At 37.7% G+C, this 17,708-nt stretch overlaps 1 protein-coding gene across 2 annotated transcripts in view; it reads right to left on the bottom strand.

The window, feature by feature from the left end:
- BICC1 (BicC family RNA binding protein 1) overlaps positions 1–17,708 on the bottom strand; it is a 97,589-nt gene that overhangs the window by 68,814 nt on the left and 11,067 nt on the right. The window contains exon 1 of one of the 2 annotated variants that reach the window (XM_048944859.1): positions 5,943–6,001. The exons of the other annotated variant lie outside the window; for it this stretch is intronic. The gene's annotated coding sequence lies outside the window, so the exon portion shown is untranslated. Of the gene's footprint in view, positions 1–5,942; positions 6,002–17,708 lie in introns of those variants that run through there. 2 annotated transcript variants of the gene reach the window in all.

Raw genomic sequence — 17,708 nt, 5'->3', positions numbered from 1 at the left:
TTTCCTTAAAAACCAGGCATCACAAGAACGGCATAAATATTAAAAGAACAGTTCTTTAATTTTGTAACAGCACATCTTACAGCAGAAGTACTACCATGTCAATGACAGCATTCCTTGAACTCAATGTCTACCACAACAGACATCAGCATCTTTACTGAGAAACCGAAAAGGATCTGTGCTTTGACAGTATACCCAGGTGAGCTCTGGAATTCCACATGTGGTCACCAGCCTCAGACCACCACACCCTTCTGTTGGCAGCTCCATCCTCAAAGTGGGCTTGACCACATTTACCATTCTGCCACGTCAAGCTGAACGCTAATTAACACCATGCACTGACTCCTGACTGACAAAGTTTTTCATTTTCACCAACCTCTCCTACTCAGCAAGTATTGGTTTCTTGGAAACAGTATTTATTTCCTTGTATTCAATAATTACTTAACTGAACTTCACAAAAACTAGGATTCTTTTTACACAAAATGATAACATTGGCTTCAGAAATACAAGGAAAGACTAAATAAACGTGCATAATAGGCATTTTATATTTTAAGCTATACTCTGTTTATTATAATTTCTTCCATACCATGAAATATTTTATATCTGGTTTTCACTTTTCAAGATATATTGGATTGCTGGGGTCCCATCCAAAACAAATATGAAACAGTTGAAACAGGTGTTAACTATTATTATACCCATTAAGTATACTGCTTGTCTACTTAATCACCAAATCAGAAAAAAGCCAGATTGTAATTTCTTTTAAGTTCACATGGAACAGTGAATTTTAACTGTTATTTTAAATGTTCTTTTAATCATGAAAAGAATAGTTCACAAAGTAGACGTTTTACAAGAACTGAACCAAAGGTACTTGGATTCAGTCAAGTTTTGTTTAAAGAAGCCATTACTGCAAATTGATCTCACAAATCAGCTTTATGCCTCATTCCCTAAGCTCTTGAAATCGGTACTGAAAACTATGAAAAATATTTGTGCATTTGCTTTTGGGTTGGTTAGTATCAGAATTTCTTCCCTCCTCTTGAAAAAACCTCTACGTTTCTCAGAGAAACTAATTGCATGTTCCCATCTCAGGGTTTTAGTTATGAAACAAAATTATTCCTTGCATCACGAAACACATTTAAAAGAGCTTAAAAAAAAAAATTGAGTTTTAACAAGACAAACCAACTTAACGTGATTTTGTCCAACTGTAGAATAACATACCTGAATAGCAAACTTTAAAACCTTCTATAGCCAAAAAATCACAAAGAATTTGTAAAACTTGTCATTTTCCCCATATTAATTAGTTATCTTTTCACAAAGTTATAAAAAGGTGTTGACCCAATACTGACTTGATTCTTCTTGTTTTCAAGTAGTGAAATCACTCATTTCATAGTGATTGCTCACTAACAAAGAAGAGCATACATTGTTCAAAGAATCTGACCTTCAGTTGAATTTGTTGATACCCAAACAAAGTAAGTTACCATTTTTCTTTTAATTCTAAAGCTAGCCTCACTTGCTGTTTTCAGCTAGCAAACTAAGAAGTTAGAATAAGAGCTGATGAGCCAAAATGAAAGTGTTTGGTAAAAGAACATAGGAAAGCTTAAATAAGCCACCCATTTGCATAACAACCTTCAGCTCTATTACTGTATTGGCCTCTCAGTAGCATTTCAGCTACACATTCATCTCACGTGAGGTAACTTAGGCCTTCTGTGACTACTTATTAGTTTGCTGCAAGTTACAGATACTCTCTCTGCAACACAATTAACTTTGTGTTTATGTGAAGAACTTTCCACAACGTCGAAATAAAAGTTTTCCTGTGTAGTCAACTTCCCAAGCAATAAAGGGAAGAAAATCACTCGTTTTATGGTATCATGAAGTATTCTGTAACTTATACATTTTGGTATTTTAGAATTTCTATTAGTTTCTAAGTATTCCGGAGTCAGTAAGCAGAAAAAAAAAACAAACCAATGAAGTGCTTCTATTTTTAGGTTCACTGATAAGGCATCCTGTAGTCTTAGAGGATGCTCACCACAGACCAGGCAGAGTACATTACAAAGTCAACTGGAAGTATCAGAAAGAAGGGTAATGGATGGAAGACAACGCAAAGTCCTCAAGAAGTTATTGGCACAGTCACAACTAAAAAAGCTGGCAAAAAGAAAACCATATATCATGCTGACAAACTTGCCAAGTGAGAAGGTACACACCATCTATAATATTACATAATTATCCAATGTCTACACATCATGTGATGAAAGGATTCCAGGACTGCAGGTAAAAACATGAGTATCATCTTTGATTAACACATAAATTAAGAGGAAAAACAATTGAAAACAATTAAAACAAAAAGATACCCATGACACAAACACAAATCTTACACGGGAAGTTTCTTTTTGTAGTTGAGCAGCCTAAGGAGAACTGGAACAATCTCAATATTCTCCGTAAAGGACAAAAAACAGTCTGTTAAATAACTAGATGTTTTTGGGTAGGTTCCACTGTATCTCCTTCTCTTGGAAGGAGTTTAATATACAAGCTATGAAGCTATTAGTGAAAAAGCCAGTTATGACAGACATAACTAATGCGAAGAGAAAAAAAAAAAAAAGAGTAGCCTCTGAACATAAACTGCTTTTACACTGTTGTTGAAATACGTTTTCTGAGCACTGCAGAAGCTCAGCACCTACAGCCCCTATTTGGACTACTAGCTAGCTGCGTGAGATTTCTTGAATTGAGGCCTTTCCTGAATGCACACAGATAGAAGTTGATATTTTTCATTCATCCCTCAAGTCCCCATTTACTTTCATACATAAAATTATGAGGACTATCTATCATGTGATCTACATAAACAGTCAGTTATTGAAACAATTTTTCAATAATCTTTTTCCTCATGCTATAATAAGACTTTTGGCAATTAAGTTAAACCATCCCACAACCAAAATGCAAAGTTCCCTCCATCTGTTACTTGCAATGAATAAGGAACAAAAAATGCCAAAAGGAAAAAGCTTGAAAGAAATTAAGCTTACTGCCACTACATACATTGCCAAGAAAGAATGTTATATATACTCAGATGACCAAAACAGTTTTGAACTAATATTCCAGCAATTTATGTCAGATTTCTTTAGGGACTTAATGGATTCGACAGCTAGTAGCATCAAGAAAAATAGAATCAATGCTATAAGCTACTGCCTGGTCAATTTTCTCTCCCCGGCATCAAGATTTTCTAGAACTGCATACCATGAAGTTCATCCAGAACCTCTGACTTAATACATAACTGTAAATTTTACATTTACAAAGTTTACCAACAGATTTTTCTCATATTGTAAAACAAATTTGTTTCTAAGGAAATGATTTCTGCCAAGTCTCTGCATAGAGAAAGTATGCTATCTGTACATTTCTGTAGTCAAATCAGACTTAAAGCTAGCTGTGAAACTGGGGTTGCCCCAGGACCTCTTTTCCTTGTTGGGGATCTCTCCTTCAAAATCAAATGGGTCTGCCTCACCTACCCAAGCACAGGGTGCTTTCATATGAGACAAGGAGCACAGAAGACTCTATGGCCCAGCATTTCAGACTTCAAAAGATAGCAAGTGAGTGCTTTACTTTGTGCCGGCTACTCTTAAGAAATCAGTCAGGAAAACCCAGCAGCTGTCAGCAATGTATTACCTGATTAAAACTGCTCTATTAGCTCTCTCAGTGTGGATTCGTCAGTATTAAAACCCAAGAAACCTGGACCTCTATTACGTTGCTTCTTTTCCCTTGCACACAGAAATTCACATTAAAAAAACCTGTGCCCAGCAGTTCAATTATAATTTCTACATCAGAATTAAAAACATAGATCAGGAATAGGCAAAGGGAGAGAAAAAAATGCTGAAATGACTAGTAGTGAACAGCACTGTGCAAGGCACTGTGCACTGTCTTCTACTCTCTGCTTCAACGTACCAGGTAGATAATTGCTGAAAGCCTCCTACATCATCCTTCAGAGGCATTCAAGGACTCCAGTTGCTACCTATAGCAGACATGCCAACTCATGTTCCAAAATCAAGTTTTCAGCTTCCCCTTCTTAACACACAAACTTGGATCAGCTTTTTAGCTCATGCTAGCTTTTTCAGAGTCCGTTCTTACCTTCTTATTCTCACTGTCAAAAACTAGATTGAAAACCAAAGGCTCTTTCCTCTATACTCAGCGAGTTAAACCATAAGCTGAAAACCAAAGAGTCATTACTATTCTATACTTAAAAAAAAACTTCTGATGGCCAAATTATGGTATTTATCATGAGTAATTCTTTTATCTGCATGGTGTTTGTAAGAGTTAAGATACTACACCAGGGAGACTGACAGCTGCATTGTATCTAAATGATGTAAAAGAGCTATTAAGAATCTTTCATTTACTCCAATTTCAATAACATATTAAGTCATCTGGCCTGCTTCTGGGAACAGTTGAGGGCTCATCTGAAATTCCTTAGCTAATTCAAGTTCAACAGAATTCTACATAAAAATAGAAACCCTAAGAATTTCCTTAAAGCCTAAGAAATTCAAGCTAATAAAGATTGCTTTTCAAGTCCTGCATACACAGAAAGCATAGCTTGCTGTCAGGCTGTAGGTAAGGAAACGAGAGTTCAAAGCAAGAATGAATTCAAAAACAGAACACTTCAGCTAAAGCACTGGTGGCCATAATACAAACTAGATATTTTATGAAAGAAAAAGAGCAGTTGTCCCATTACCCTAAGTACTCACAAGCGAAACTAAAAAATGATCCAGTTTTAATTATTTCTGGTCTTACCACTGGGACTTAGAAAGAAATATTAAAGTACTGGCCATGAAGTCAAGGAACATCTTCAGCATAGGCAAACTCAGATCTTATTTGCTTTGTCAAGGTGTCTCTTTTGAAGAGCAGTTTTTTATTTTTTTTTTTAATAATGCTTCATACAGAGATTCCCATATTACTATCATTTTTGTTTATTATAAATTACTTTTTTCCTCTATTTTGATCAAAGTGGACAAAGACAGCTTTTCAGAACCTAAATTCTGTAGTAGCAGAGCTTTATTTCTGATTTCTCAAAATAGAAAAAAATTACACCTGCAACTCTGATAAATGCTTTTTAAAGAAAAAACACCTATCACATACCACAGTTTGCAATAAGACAGATAGGTTCACTTAGTCTATTAGCATGAGCGAAACCTGATTAAAACACTATATTAAGTCCCTCTGTGGACCCTCCCTCACTCCAATATTACCCTCTGTCCCCCAGTTTTGAGACAAACATTTTACATTATATTGTATGTGGGACTAAAAAGTAAAGACTGTAACTGATACTTATGTTTCTAAAATGTTTTCCTAACTGAACAGATATATAACAAGAGCAAATAATCCATGAACTCAGTCTTCTTACACTCCTTACCCAAGCTACACTCCAGGAAAATAAGTGGAACCCCACTGCCAGGAAGTGTTACTTTCACTGAGATGCAGCAAGGAAAGATGAGGTAGTTTAGCTTTTGCCATTTTACTCAAGGGGTAAATTAATTGGCTCCTCTCCTCCAAAAGGCCTTTCTGCAACTCAGCGTATCAGGAAATTTGGGAACCTGTGGTCAAAAAGATAGTCTGGGATAGTAAGATTTCATATGGTATCAACTTGGTCCAGATGCTTGGTAGGCACAATGTTGACAGGACCAGCCCACAGCTAGATGTCAAGTCAACTAAAACACTGTTCCATATTACACACTGCCATGATGATACAAATTCCCTTAATCTATGATCCTCTATAAACTGCAGAAGGGCTGCTCTAGTAGCTGCTGGAAAATCTAAAATCCCATAGAACCTACAGTTGCTATAAAATACTTCTAATCAAAGAAATGAAAAGCGATTTACCCAGGTGTATAATCAACAAATGTTATAATTACAAAATAAACAATAGAGTTAGGCAAAGCAGATAATGATAACAAAAAGAGAACAGATAGAAAGCTTACCCGTATCCTGGGCTCACTTACAAAACTCCAGCAGAGTGGATCTCCAGAAGAGATCCTTCCCCACTGGTAGCCAGCTCTTAAATAGGTATAGGAAAGGTGCAGCCAGGCTCCATCCCTTCCAGCAGGACAGGTGAATTGCCTGCACCTGTGCTCCTGTGGCTGACTCATGGCTCGCCTCAGGTGATCAGAGGCTCAGGCCGTGACTCAGCAGTTCCCGTACACCCAGGCAACTCATTTTTCCATTACTATAAGCCTACTCCTGATACAAGGGAAGAGATGAAAACAACGCAGTTTGGTTAAACCGTTCCAGCCCCACTTCCACATCGCCTGCCTCAGCTGACTTCCCTGAATCATCCTTGACTCCATTGTCAGTCTATGAGTGAGCACACAAGTACCCAATGCTGAATTTGGAAGCTGTTTTTTCACCTAAGTAGATAGTGAAAGAAAAGATGGAAAACAAAGGAATTGTCTTTCAGGCTTCAGCATTTTTCATCTTGTCTGAAACCTAGCCACCACTTTGCGCAGGAGCAGAAGAGCTGACAGAGCAAACTTCACGTTGTCACACACCTAGAAGTGGGACACACTGGTGAGTCAAAGCATTCCTGCAAGAACAAGAGAAGCAGAAGGTGTAAAGCTTGGCATTTTTCTATAAGGCTCCATGGCAGGTCTGCTTTCCTGAATCCCTGGGTGCTGTGGAGATAATTTCTTGAAAGCCTCAGGAGGCAAAACTTCTCCTGCTGCCAGTGACTGACAGAACTGAATCTGCCCCCAAGCCACAGTCTCCACTTAACAGAACTTGCTGTTTACAGGAGGGGAAAAAAATATATATATATCATTTCAGAAGTGCCCCAGGGGCTGACAGAGGATAACTGCCAAATACAAAAGCTCTGCTCTCAACAGATTGATGACTAGGGATACTCTTTCTATTTGTTTAGTGTTCCATTTTCTCTCTATGCACAACCACTTTTCTTGTCAGGTATGCACACAGATACTGTATGATTCATTACATACGAGAAAAGAATGCAGTGAGGCTGTAAAAAAATTAGAAACAAAAACCCTACAGATTTGGATAAAAATGTACACAATATTTTTCTGATGGCTCTGCTCGTTATGAGTCACTCACAGATGTGGAGCTACAGGATGGAAGCCAAGATTAAGTCAAAGACAAAGCTTTATACAGGAAACCAGCTTAAGACTGTTGCAATGCAGGTTACATAGTGAGCTACAAGAAACAAGCCTTTCCCATCAGTAATGAGACACCATGCCTATCTGGAACCATTAGGCTGAAAGACTTTGAAAATACATAGAGACAAGGACAAAAAGAACACCGTTGGGAATTAACAGATCTTCTCCCTTTCTCAAAACCAACCAGCCACACTCTCCAGCGTTGTGGAATTAACTGGAATACTTGGAGAATGAAACAAAGAGTTTCTTTCTTTTTCTGTTGAAAAATACCACTTTTCATTTCTCATACCTCAAGCCTGGAGCAATGGAGCATCATAAAGCTTGCACCAATTTGTCACTCATTTTCTCATATATTACACAGGCAAGGAGTCCAAATTATGCATCAGCAGAAAAACCTGCAACATACTTTAAGCCCACAAACTGAAGTTGACTCACGGCATCAAGGTCCTTCTTTTAAGAAGCTAAGGAAATGAAGTAATTGTTTAGGTAAGATGATCAAAGTACAACAAAGGTCTAGATCTTCTGGTAAAGGTGAAAAAGTTTTATTTTCACAGCTGTTTTGTTGTCCACATTTTTTTGACAACTACGTGATTTTTTTTCCCTATGACCAGTTCCCATATTAAAAAGCACAAGTACTACATACAGCTGCAGAAAAGTTATCTTTTATGTATTTGTATAGAAATACACAAAAATACACAAACTCAGAGCAAAGAAAGAACACCACATTGTACAACTACCATTTCTAGAGGCAGTTTACATAAGTTCAAAGCTCAGTGGTCAAAGTCAGCAGGGAGCTTAGCATCCACACAGACTCAAATAGTTCTGTGGTGGAAGATGTGAATCGCATTAGCTACTAAGCCTAATACATCAACTTGTATTTTAGTGTGGTCAACTGTTCAGCAGGAGGACAAGCAAAAGCACTCTGATTTCTCAAAATTGAACCAAAATCAAGTAAAAGAATTATATTCATTTTACCTCTCAAATTAAATTATTCTGCTTCAGAAAATCTATGTGCTTGTTCACTGAAATAATGCTACTCATGTAAACAGCACTGGACCAAGACATAACACAGACATATATCCAGGAAGAAAACTGCTCTAAACCAACAGGCAAATAAAGTCTTCTTAGGAACAACAAGATGCAGCTCTAGAACAAATTCTGCCCTTACACTGGTAAACTGACTTTCTCTTACCAGTGTGTTTTCAAAGCAGATTTCCCAGAAGACGTTTGCAGAGTAGAAGCAAATGCTTATGAATTTCAGGTTAACAGTACTTCTACCTTTCCAGTAACTATTTTTATAGTTAATTTTACATCAATAACTACTGAAAATTTGCAATATATCGATCTGTCCACATGGCAAACTGAAAGACAGGCAGATAAATCTATAAATCTTATCCACTTGGGGGAAAAATCCTAACCAGCTGTGGACTGGTTCAATTGTCCTAAATGGTGCTTCAGAAACCTACAAAACTGATAGTAAGAATATAAAACAGGAGCAGAATTTCAAGTGATGATAAAAAGAAGTAAAGCAAGATGTGCCATTGCCATTTCATCAGGAGCTGCTTAGTTTAACATTTTTGTGTCCTTGGTGCTGTAACATCCACAATCACCTTCAGACTGCCTTGGGACCAAGTAACTCCCAGGGTTGCTCAAGTATTATGAAACTGGGCTCACTTTATGTGCTACAGTGACCAACTTAGTCATCTATAAAAGTCAGAACAAGTAGAACACTCTTTACATTCCAATGCAAAGGACGGCTAGCAAACCTGCGTTCTGATGAGGCATTACTTATCTCACACTGCACTCACTGTCACAGTTTCAGGGTATCTCCTTGAAGGGATGCAATGCACAAGAGGTGGTAAAAATAAAGGCCTCCTATACAGACTTCAGTCAGTCTGTTCCAGCCAAAGCAACTGTCTTCTGCACAAAACACTAACTGAAGGCAAGAGAAGCAGAGCAAGACAGGTTTCTTAGAGCTGTTTTCAAATCAAAGAAAATATCATCAACAGCAGCTTGATGACCAGTTGACACACACAAAGAAAACAGCTTTGGTCATTTTATTGTTCTGTGAGCTTGGTAGAGATTTACTACTGAGTCTTATTTCATGAAAACTTCAAGTCTCTGTCTGAACATTGAATACAGACGTGCAGACAAAGCAGACACCACAGACAATGCATGTATGGTAGTAAATAGACATTTTCCATTTTTAAGAGGCTTAACCTGCTCCATTCACCCTGCATTTTTACATGGTGACTCCTGTCACATTCAGACTGATCAAAACAATAAAAACTTGAGTCAATGACACAATGCTTGCAATACTAGAACAATAATGTGAGCGCTGTAGCAATAATTACCACTGACTTTATGGCTCAGCCAAACCTCACCCATTTTTGGGCCACGCTTTGAAATGCATAAACTCATTCCTGTCTATTTTCAGTCTTCTGTTGTTTTTCCTCAATTTCCAAAACAAGTATAGTGGCTGCACAGGAGATGTACATAAACACAAAATTTCCCCTGCTTGCCTAGCCCTCACAGCAGCTATGTTCTTGCAATGTTAGATCATTAACCACAAGACTTTTCCTGAATTTCCCCTCCACACACATGTAGGATGTGGCACGGGGCAGCTGACCCAATCCTGAGGACTGCAGGGTCCTGGCCTCCCCTGTGCAACTGCCACCCTTGCAGAACACAGCAGTCTACATCTGTGCTTCTCAGTTTTCAGGAAACAATCTTAAACATCTCATTCCACATGTACAGGTTTGAGTAGTCAAAGGGAATATAGCAGAATAGCAATAGTCAGCTGGGCTATAAGTAAACATCACCTTTGAATTTAAGTTACAGGATTTGAAAACCAGTCTCTGAACTGGTGAATCTTCAATTCCAAGTAGATTCAACTGAGCAAGATGCTGAAGAAACAGTCAGGAGAGAGTAGTTCCGACATGACATTGCCTACACAACAGGCAACAAGCCCATTACTACAAGCCAATCTGTGCAAACCATGGAGGAGATGGTGTATTCAGCCCTCCGCTAGCTAATATCTATTTTATGAATACAAAAACCTACTTCTGACACTGTTGTTTACAGGAAACAAGTAGAAGCCAGAGAAATTCTACAAAACTGTTTACATGAACCTGTGATACGGAGCAGGAAACGCTGAAGTTAAATTAATGACCCCGGGTAAACAAGAAAGCACTGTGGTTAGACAATCCATTCTGAATTACATAACTCATTTATCTGGTTACCTTGAGCAATTCTGAAATTTAAAGTTCTTCATCTACATTCTTACGACTCAAGAACTATCAATTCTAAGAAGAAATAATACCAGAAACTTGATTTTGTGCACAGTAAACTAAAAATAAACTTACAAACTTAAAGGCTATAAAATGTCATTCGTGGTTAAGTGAAAAATTAAAACGAAGAATGTCCGATTTCTGCCAAAATCTAGAAAAACAAACGATAAAGAGCGTGGAACTAATATTTGGCCTTCTTCTGCCTCCAGTTCCTGTGTGGGAGCTTTAGCTGAAGAAATACCATATTTTTGCAAACACAAACACTATTAAGCAGCAAGATGTTAGTGCAGCTGACAACGTAATGTTGTTTTCAGGAATAATTTCTCCCATTTGTACACCGCATTATTACACTCAGATCCTATCAGTAAAGCTTCATGCACATATTTTTTTTCTTCTGTTTTATATTAAGTACGCACTCCTCTTGGTGCTTACACAGTGGTCAAGTAACACACATAGAAGAAAGCAAAGAAGTTAATCAGAATCTGATCTGTACGAAAAAGTTTTCATATATCATAAAGCAGGCCTATAAGTGACCTTGAGCATGACATAATATTTAGAATTGACTTTCTGAAGTTTCTGCTGATCACCGCAAGGTACACGTATCAGTTAATCACAAAATAATAAGCATTGAACTTGCTATCTACAAAGCCATTTAGCATACGCTAACATGGCACCGACCAGTGTTAACAGTATCTCTGAAGTCTCTATCAAGTTCTTTTTTGTACACCTATTCACAGCTTAAAAAAAAAAACCACCTCAGTGAGTCTCAAGTATAGAGTTGTATAGTGTCAAGTATAGACACCTCAGTCTCAAGAGGTAAAAGCCTCTTCACCCAGCTGATGTACCAGCCTATTTCTCCAAAAACAAAAGCCTCAGCTTGCAAAAACTTTGAGGAATAACTGGTAAAGTTTACAGCTCTTTCAAACTGGAGCAGATGAAGTGACACTGACAAAAACAAAAGTCTAGTTTGTTAACACAAAACACAGAATGATATTACCAGCTATCTGCACAAAGCAATATGTACAAAACATCGTGTAACACTTCAGGCCACATCTCTTCACATGATGTACCGCTTGCAAAAGACACCAGTTTTTATAAATATTCTCCATCTGTTTCATGCCTGCATAAAGCATTTGCCAAAAGCACTCACTTTCTGACATGGAAAATGCACTCATTTGGAAAGAATGTCAGTGAACCAACAAGAAAAAGAAGAAAAAAGAAAAAAAAATCAAGACTAGTTTTAAAACCTTGTCATTTGCCCTCTGTTACCTGCCAATTTGCACCCCTTGGAGGAGTCATAATTAACTGAAATAACTTCACAGCTGTGGGGTAAACAATTAACTGTTCTCCAAGAACTTGTAAAGATTAGATGGCGGTGACACAGACAACACAGACTTAACTGCAAGTAATCATGCTTTTAACAGGTGCATAAGTATTGATAAAGTTACTTTAAAATACGCCAAGAAATAAAGTAGCCCGAAACACCAACTTAAACAACATAAGCCTGACAAAAGACAACATATCAGCCAAAAGCACTGATAAAAACAGCACAGCCAACAACTGCAGCTGAACATCAGAAGAGACTGCTCTTGAAAATAATTCCAAGTAGCAATCAGAAGGACCTGTAATGAGACAAAGTACTGTTCTCTTAGGGAGCCATGTTTGCCCCTGAAAAGTGCCTAACCACATTCAATTGCTACGGTGTAAAACAAATGAGTGTATTCATGCTAGTTATTAATTATACAAATAAAATATATGATTTTTAATGATTACATCTGTGGTTGATACATTAGAAAACAATATTATATGAATCCTATTTTGAACCCCAGAACACTTGATTTAAATGGACAAAAGTAGTTGAATTGCAAAGCTCGAAAAAGCAGAGAGAGCAAAGTAGCTCAAACTCAACACTGGATTAAGCTTCTGTGAATGAGATCAGTTTCTCATCAATGAAGTAGTAACTGTTAACAACAGCTGTCAGTAGTTCCTTCACCCCAAAGCAAAAGACATCAGCATTTTACATTCAACTGAAATAAAAGCAGAAAACTGAAATAAAAAACTAGAGTAGTCAGATCTGTTGAGGAATAAGAATGCAACGGACTCTTTGTCACTCATGAGCCAAGTACACCTCTTTCATACCTCAACAAAAAAAAATGTTGATTGGACAATATTCTGCATTTGCTGCTATTTTGCTTCACTAAATAGTAGTTAGCAGTTGACCAAAAATAAGTTAAAAAATGCAACAATGCCTTGCTGATTAGATCTAATAAAAAAATACTTCTTTACAACAAGAGTGGTGAGGTGCTGGCACAGGCTGCCCAGAGAGGCTGTGGATGCCCCGTCTCTGGACGTGTTTAAGGCCATGCTGGATGGGGCCCTGGGCAGCCTGGTCTAGCATTAGATATGGAGGTTGGTGGCCTTGACTGCGGCAGGGGTTGGAGCTTGACGATCCTTGAGGTCCCTTCCAACCCAAGCCATTCTATGATGATTCTATGAATATTGATGAGAAACCGATACACACTTGCATTCACCAAACCCTGCATTAAGAAAAGACAAGAAAGTGATAAATAAGAAAGAACAGTAACATCAGAATTCCATGAAAATGCTTACAATTTCCATCAATTGCTCTGATGACTACTCAACGCATACGATCTTTCAACACCAAACTGCAATGCATAAAGCTAAGTATCACAATCACAGAAGCATCCAGAATCTTAAAGGCCTCTATTACTTCTGGGTTTTAACAAGCCCTCACAAAAAAAAAAAAAAAAAGCTTCCTTCTAATGCTTTTGTATTTTACAATTAAAAAATAAAATTGACAGCCTTCCTTAATAATAATGATGTTCTTTTCAACATATTGAGCCCTTCTCCCCCCTTTCACCTTCCCTATCCAGACTGACTCAGACCAGAGAAAGCCATATCAGTATTCTCACAGGTTTGTAAGAATTCAGCAAAGCCTAGAATGATGCTAAATAATCCCACTAAATCACCCAGAAACAACAACTAGAAGGCACAAAGGGGCCATCAGCTGAACAAGTGAAATTTTAGAATACTCATCTACACTAGAGTTGCCAGCCTTACATTCCACCCCCTACTCCCCCAGCAGTAGAGAGATAGGATGTGGAGCCTTCTCAGAGAATACCTTCTACTAAGGCACAGAAAAGCTAAACAAGTGATTACAGCCTTTGCTCAGCTATCCAAAGCAAGGATACACAAAGTTCTGTGGCAAAATATAAACTGTCCACAAAAGATTCCTAACATTCCTTATTCATTACAATAATTTGGTCTTCAAGACGTTCCACAACATGAGCCGCAGCTTTACAGCAGTGCAAACCAACTACCAGAAAAAGTGTGCTCTTACAGTTAAAATGAATTAGCCTTACAACTAAGCAGAAAGGGAAGATTGAACAAAGAATGCTAGGTCTTGCTGTTCCATTTCCTCTGTTGAATGTTTTGTAAAGTTCATGTTTCAGGCGTTTTTAAGCCAAGTAAACAGTAACTCAAGGCTGCGGAAGACTACATTTGAGGAGAAAAAAAGATTAATAGAACTGTAAGTTATGAGTACAATTTTCTTGCAAGTGCATTATACGGAAAACTTTCACTTCTACACAAGGTACTGGCATAACAAGTAGCACCTGAAGCCTTAAAGGAGCCTTTATTTGTTATCTTTCATCAGGCATTGCAGAAGGATGAGTGCAAGGCAAAGCAGAGCAGGTGTCCAGCTCTGCTGTCACTGTGCAGATGCAGCAGACACAAGAGAAAACAAGTGTTCAAGTTCAGAGAAGTCCCTCTAAAACAGGCACACCTGCTTAGCAGGTACAACCATCTAATGACAACTCTGGAAAAACAGCAAACATGGCCCTGCTCACACACACAAGCCAAATCTTCCAATATTAACTTCATTTAACTGGGTCTTCCCATAGTTGCAATTAATCCACAGCAATTTCTCTAGTTTCTCAGTTAAAAGAGAATTCAAGCAATTTTATATTCATTTTAAAGTTGCCAATATGTCACACCCACATACAGAAATGGAGAACTAGAATTCACACTACCTCCTAATACAGATGGATAGTCTATAAATTAAGTTACATTCTAATTACACAATACATATAATATATAAAAATGCACACACTAAATTTGGCTGCATTCAAAAGACAGTGCTTATCAGTACTTGTTACTCTTTAGCACACCAGGTATTACACGAGTATTACAATCACTTGCATGCAATAGCATGCATTCAGTGCACCAGAGGCACTCCTGTTCTTTGTGCTTCCGAGCCCCCGTAAACAAGCAAAGTCATTTCTCCTATCATCAGTTCTTCAGATAGACCTCACTGAGCTGAGTTTTCCAATGCATGAAGAGCCATTTCATCATTTGATTAATTTATTGGTAGTTACACTTCTCCTTCTACCTCTTTTTTTTTTTTTCAATAGCAGTGTGACTTCAATTATTGTAGCTGTGCTGTTATGGCATGCTTTTTCCTGCATGTTCCTAAAAAAAAAAAAAAAAAAAAAAAAAAAAAAAAAAAGGCACTGCATACAATTAGAAATAATTAAGCTGTATGGAGAGCAGTAGATTGTTCTGTAAGGACAGCTAAGGAAGTTTATCAATTACTTTTTTCTATTGACACAGCAAAGTTTCCAAAACTGTCTCGATGCAGAATAACACTGCAATGATCAGACTGAAAGACAAGAGGGCTCAGGAGATTCAGATATCTGCAAATTGCAATCGTGAATAACAAAAATAAAATCAAGAAAGATTAGAGGTAAAGTTTGCATAGTCTACTGCATTCTAGAATTCACAAGCCCTTAAGACTGCCAAAAAAAAAAAAAAGCAACATTTCCTGTTTGCTTTTTTATTATTTTGATTTTTGTTGGATGTAGGTTTTCTGTTTCAATTCAACTGGCTCTAATCATAAAATACTTGTCAGCTGCTTAAGTTCCTACCCTGAAATCATGAGACAGATTGGCTACTATGAAGCCACAGTCTTGGCAAAGCCAATTTGCAGAGACTGAGATAAATCTTCTCTGTAACTTGCTGACATGTAATCAAAGTTAAGGTGCTTCAGAAGAAACATTTTGTTTCAGAAGAAGTAGATTTGTATCTGTTGTGAAACATTTACAACCTCCAGTGCCCGCATCCATCCACTTCAGGCCCAATGAGAAAAGTTTCTCCATAAAAGAAAAGAAAGCAATACTGAAGAAATAGCAGTTCATGTAGTCCTGTGAATAATCAGTCGGCTGCCAAGCTTTACTTTGCACCAAGTCAATAGCTCCTTCCACAAAGTAAGGAACATGCTGTGTTGAAGCAAAATAAGCTGCTAACAGGGTCGGGACCTGTGGTCCAGCTGGAGAAGTAAAATCACATTTATATCAGAAAACACTAGAGTCTTTAATTGAAAAATACAAAAATTAACTGAAGTTACAGAACAATTTGCCTAAAAAGATATTGTCCTCTTAAACAACTCTGTACAACTCTTCCATCTCCCCAAAAAAGTGGTACTATTATCCCTGTCAATTTAGTAAAGTTCACCTTAAGATCTATTATTGAGGTAAAGTGCCTCTGTATTTCTGAAGAAGAGAAGAGATAGAAGTAAAAGCAGACTACAGCATTTGGGAATTACAGGAGACCACAGTGAACGACTTTTTTATTTTAATTAGGAATTGCTATTACGATTTCTGCTGAAGCTGAAATCTCCTGCATGATATAAAATTGGGCATCATTAAGAACTCATTCTGTCGATTATTAAAAGAATGTAAGACAAGATAAGTTACAAGATAACACTACATACTAAGAACTGAGCGTTCCATAGTAAGAAGCTCCATCTAGAAGTTTACCACTTACTTTGTTACCAGACAGGAACTGCCTACCTTAAAATTAAGCAAGCCTTCCTGATTATTTTTAAACATTTTTCAATTTGTGGCAGCAATTGGTAAAACAAAGCTTAGATAATATATGCAGAAGAGACACACCAAAAGCATCCCAAGCAGAAGCTGACAGCACCAACCCTGCAGCACACACTGAAGCTGGTCTCTTAACTCCTACTGGCTCCTTCAGTAGAGCAGGAGATGACCCCAGTGCCAGCATTGCAGCAGTAACGGAGTGACCAGGTTACAGGGTCCTTGTCTGCATGCAATTGGTACTCCATACGCAAAGAAGTAGCTTGCATATTCTAAGTTTTAGTTGGAATAATATTCTCAACTCAGAACACCACCACCACCACCACACCCAGCTTCATACTGAACATAATATTGATTTAAAAGTTTAATTCAGCTTTAAACATTCTGTAATCCAAGCTTTGTCTTTCAGGTGATGAACCACTTACAACCATATCAAACGCTCAGTAGGATTCTCTTGGATTCAACACTCCCAAACCTATAACACAATACCAAGTCCTGTAAATAAACACAAAACTACAACAATCCAATCCCACTTTCTCATGGCTTAAACAATTCCTCATGTTTCAAGCATCAGAATGACTTTTATTTCTGCCAAATCTCTGGGAAGAAAAAAATCTAAAAATGTCACTGAAGGCCATTTAAAATAAAGAACCTGACTGTTACTAAGCAACCCAGAAAACATCCCTACATGTTCAATTGTTTAGTGCATTAAAACAATCTCACACATAGGGGAATCCATGGATTCTGGACTCCAGTGATGGTAATGTCTTCCACATCGAGAGAAAAGAATTCTGCAGGATATGTTCATATATCAGAAAGGAACTGCTTTTAAAGTACTAAGATTTGATCACATTTATTCACTGTTTCTGCACATGGAATAGATCAAAACCAGACATTCTTATCTGCTGCTTGACACACACTCCACAGGTTTACTAAGGGAAATACAGCACTTCTATTCGTTCCACTAACAAAAGTATGAGACTCCTTTCCACCATTTAAGGAACGTATAAATATTGTACTCCATGACCAGATCTTTTGATACAGCACTATTTTAACAACCCTAACTGCATATAACCAAGGGGCAATTGATGTAATATAATATGGCACCATTTCATGGCACTTCTCACCCACAGATGCACTGCACTTCCAGAAGAAGTGAGACCCAATCTTTTGGCCAGGCCCCAGAGCAGGAGATGCATCAGTTCAGGTCAGAACACCCTGGATTGTATCATTAAGTGACTAAGCTTGCACTCATCGTGGTGTTTGCAGTACAGGAGAGCATTCCACACAGGAACCACCTCACAACACAGCTTTTGATTTAATTATCCAGCAAACAGCTCACAGAATCATGGTTTGTATTCCCTCAGGCAATTCAATTGTCTTACTGTAAA

Source organism: Lagopus muta, chromosome 5, assembly GCF_023343835.1.
Source record: "Lagopus muta isolate bLagMut1 chromosome 5, bLagMut1 primary, whole genome shotgun sequence".
Taxonomy (NCBI): Eukaryota; Metazoa; Chordata; class Aves; order Galliformes; family Phasianidae; genus Lagopus; species Lagopus muta.
This window is presented reverse-complemented; position numbering and strand designations above follow the sequence as displayed.